This window comes from Heliconius melpomene, chromosome 10, assembly GCF_056956725.1.
Source record: "Heliconius melpomene rosina isolate 202511_hmr_F chromosome 10, ASM5695672v1, whole genome shotgun sequence".
Lineage (NCBI taxonomy): Eukaryota > Metazoa > Arthropoda > Insecta > Lepidoptera > Nymphalidae > Heliconius > Heliconius melpomene.
Genome location: NC_140398.1, coordinates 2,599,885 through 2,603,319, shown reverse-complemented (window position 1 = coordinate 2,603,319; position 3,435 = coordinate 2,599,885). Strand labels below are relative to the sequence as shown.

At 35.7% G+C, this 3,435-nt stretch overlaps 1 non-coding gene across 1 annotated transcript; it reads left to right on the top strand.

Annotated features, from left to right (window-relative positions):
• The first annotated feature begins 431 nt into the window (after positions 1-431).
• On the top strand, positions 432-544 carry TRNAL-CAA (transfer RNA leucine (anticodon CAA)). The gene is made up of 2 exons: positions 432-469; positions 500-544. It is a non-coding gene; the product is annotated as a tRNA-Leu (tRNA).
• The last annotated feature ends 2,891 nt before the right edge of the window (positions 545-3,435 follow it).

Below are 3,435 nucleotides of genomic sequence, written 5' to 3'. Positions count from 1 at the left end.
TATATGTACATATATACATAATGTATGTCTAGGTGACTTTTTTCTAAATAGTACCTGTACTTCTTTTTCAGGTATATGAAAACCTAGTGTTAGAACACTTCTCAAGTGTTTTAATGGAATCGTATTCATTTAGCACTAGGTTCTCAGGTTCTGTGTGAGGTACAGCGCTAAGCTAGGAAAAAATAATAAGCGTCAACGGTGTAATAACTTTTCTAACTTATAAAGTAAGGTAAATGTTTTATAATCTGCAATTTAAAGACGATAATATTTTTTTTAATAAAATAAGACTGATAACGAAATAATAGTTTTATCCAAAAAAAACACGATAAATAATTGTTTAAAGTAAAGTTCAGTGATAAAAATATATGTATTAAAAAACAATCCCATGTTTAATAAGTTATGTATTGATTATTTCACACAGTTGTTCATCAGTCAGGATGGCCGAGCGGTCTAAGGCGCCAGACTCAAGGTTTCCTTGCCTACCCAGTAGGTCGAGCTGTTCTGGTCCTCTCTGAGGGCGTGGGTTCGAATCCCACTTCTGACAAATATTTTTTTGATGATTTTTTTATTTTTATTTTTCAACTATAATAGAAAGCGACTAAGTTTTCTACATAGATGAAAATTTGATTAAAAAAAACATAATATTGGCTTATTAAAAAATATATTTTCATTACATGTAATATGTTTATATAGAAGTAGGTTTTTTAACTTAACATAATCTTTATATTATTTTCCAAATCATCAAATATATTACAAACCATCAAAATATTAAATATTTAATGTTCCAGAGTGGGACTCGAACCGAGAACCGTCGCATTTACATCTCACCCTTATACCACCAGGCCACGATAGCCTCAATCTACCTATAATTGTGTGTAAAGTATTAAAATTATCGTTTCGATATAAGCATTGAGTTATAACCGTGTAACGAGAGCTGACTTTACGACCTGCCCCCCAGGGCGCCCCCTAGGGCGGGTGTTGTTTAACATGTACAGAGTATTTGTGTTGTGAAATTACTTAATTAGAAAGTTGAATTAATGTTAGGAACACACCAGGGATTTATGTTAGTTAAGAAATTTTTATATCAATTTTGGTTTGGTAATTGATTAAATTGTGATTGTTGACTTCAAAGTTCAAGATTTACATTATAGGCTATTGTGACAGAGATGTCTTTATAAATGTAAAACTTATTTGAATCCAGCCCAAAATAAAATTAACAATTTTGTATCTTGAAACTTATCAAATTTATCTTCTCTCTATTTAAGAAAGACATTATTCTGACTGCGAGGGCAATGGTTGTGGGTTCAATCTCTTGTAGGAATCTATATATATAAAATCGAAAGGTCACTCACTCATCACGAAATCTCAGAAACTACAAGTGCTAGGAATCTCAAATTTTGCATAGGAGTTACTTATAGGACGTAGGTGCTCGCTAAGACGGGAATTTGCAATATTCGACTTCTAAGGGGTTGTTTTTGGGGTCGAAAGTTTGTATGAAATTTCGTTACTACAAATGCTAGGAGTCTCAAATTTTGAATAGACGTCACTAGGACGTAGTCATGGAGACAGAAATTAATAATAACCATAGTTCACGCGGGTGTAACCGCGAGCGGGCCGCTAGTGTATTATAATTCTTTCTCAGCTCTAGCAAGACAAAACGAGGCCTTATGTTTCTTCCGAATTAACTTGCTATAAGACTTGTTATTGTACACTATTTCTTCGTTTAGATACGCATAAAGACAAAGTTATTGGGTCACTCCACTGTCTCTCACTCGCCAGTAGTCGATACGAAGTGGTCGTATAACTCGGATCGACTGGAAAACAAACCCCACACGAGATATACGAAAAGTGGGACTTGGTATTTATTAATTGGTTTTTAAAAATTCATTAATAAATATGACCCCCACTGCAGAGGGCGTCTGATTGTAAACGCGATGGGTGTGGGTTCAATTCCTAAGTTGGGGCAGGAAATCACATCGAAAATTATGTAACTATTGTATGTACTATTGTATTGTATGTACACTGTATTCCGCACAGAGTAGGGTAGGCAGAGAGAACCTAGTGTTAAAACACCCCGTTGCCCATTTTCCACCGAATTTTGGAGGCATTGCGTGTGCAGTCTCGGAACTCAACGCCATACTTTTGCCTTGACACCAGACGAAGAAATGAAAACATTAAATATTTCCTCGAATAGGAATCGAACCCATAGCCTATAGTGTTTACAGTTACCTACACTTTGTGCCCCTGCTCCATGACATGATTGTATGCTTTATGTTTCAAAAATTATAATTAAACTAAAAATGAAATTTACAAATGAAATGTAAATATCGACACTTGTAGTTATTTAAAAGGAAGTATAAATTCGCTAACACCCAGCGGTCTTTATTAAATAATTCACTTTCGGCCTTTAGCAGGGCCTTTTCAAACACGTACATAATTGAATATGGCGGGAAAGGTCGATGCATTTAAACTGAAACATGTTCAAATTATCTACTAAATTAAATGTATATTTTAAAGTGCAATATATAGACATATAGTTAGACAAATTTATAATATAAATATCATTATTGCGTACTTTTGGGGTAATTGTACTTATATATTTACTAGCGGCCCGCTCGCGGTTTCACGCGCGTGAACTATGTTATTATTAATTTCTGTCTCCATGGCTACGTCCTAGTGACGTCTATGCAAAATTTGAGACTCCTAGCATTTGTAGTAACGAAGTTTCATACAAACTTTCGACCCCAAAAACAACCCCTTAGAAGTCGAATATTGCAAATTCCCGTCTTAGCGAGCACCTACGTCCTATAAGTAACTCCTATGCAAAATTTGAGATTCCTAGCACTTGTAGTTTCTGAGATTTCGTGATGAGTGAGTGACCTTTCGATTTTATATATATAGATAAAGCTGTCATGGCGCAGCGGCACACCTTCTAACATGCGAGGGTTGAGGGTTCGAATCCCACCAGGGGCAATGATTTTTGTTTATATTTTTTCGCTCCGGTAACAAAACAAAGTGTGCTGTTGATTCCGACACTCGAACGTTGAAAAAAGTTCTTATTTTGAATTTAATTACGCTCATTGCGTACCATTAGTATGACAAATATATACACAAATCTAAAAAACCTCATCCATTTCACAAAATCCTTCTTAGATTTCCAGCAGACCGAATGTGACTGACACGACAGGTGCGGCCTGTCCCGAGCCCGAGTCCGCCGACCGTGTAATTCAAAGTGACGGGATATCAGCACACCTTCACAGTACATGTTTACTAACAGGTATTATACTGATAAAGTAATTTATGTTAGGGTTTTTTTTGGTTGTATGTTTTTTTTTAATAATATTTTAATGTGTTATTCATAAACATAGGGGTCAGTCATGGCGCAGGGGCACAAACTGTAAACGCGACTGTTTGTGGGTTCGATCGCCACTCGAG